We start from the raw sequence: 786 nt of genomic DNA on the forward strand, positions 1-786 counted from the left end.
CAAGTGAAGTTTTCTGAGAGAAAAAAAAAGCATTGTTCGGCGTAATGTGGTGACATTTGCACTTTGACATTTGACCCCTTAGGAGACGAAAAAACTGAGTCACATTTTTGCACGGTTGTTGACCTGAGATGGGCCTTATTTAGGATGTGTAACCGAATCCACGCGTATAAAATTAATATGATATATACTTAAGGGGAAGATACAACATTTGCAAGCATCAAAAAACGAAATGATCAAATTATCACGAAATACCTTACTGGATTGTTAGGGAATGACAGTCTAAAGCATCCTGTAAAATTGTGGCTCCTGGTGTGCTGACATTTGCAAGAAAAATTGTATTTTTCCAACGCTGGTCGGTCGACCAGCGTTGGAGAAAACTGGCTTATTTCAAAACTGCTCCTAGTTTTTCATATTTAGTTATTCCGCACTTTCTTTGCACTTCATTACTCACCTGTGAAGAGGTACAGGCCTGCCAGACTGATTCTCTGACCGTACAATTCCCCAAAGTCTACAGATTGCTCCGTTTCATCTTAAGTAGGGTCAGGGAACCAGACTACAAGAAAATGATTGGTTTTCTTGGGTTTTTTTTCAGCATCTACAAGCCCAAAACGTGAAACATGTCAGTTTAACAATATTTGCTATAACTTTTTTTTTTGCAAATCCATTTATTTCTGAAAATTGCAGCAAAAGCAAATGTTGTACATTCCCTTTAAAATCCCTTTTATTTATGTGATTTGAGGCAATTTTGCTATTAAATCATCAACAATGGAAGAATAAAGCATTCAG

This window comes from Patiria miniata, unplaced genomic scaffold (genome assembly GCF_015706575.1).
Source record: "Patiria miniata isolate m_02_andy unplaced genomic scaffold, ASM1570657v1 HiC_scaffold_22, whole genome shotgun sequence".
Classification (NCBI taxonomy): domain Eukaryota; kingdom Metazoa; phylum Echinodermata; class Asteroidea; order Valvatida; family Asterinidae; genus Patiria; species Patiria miniata.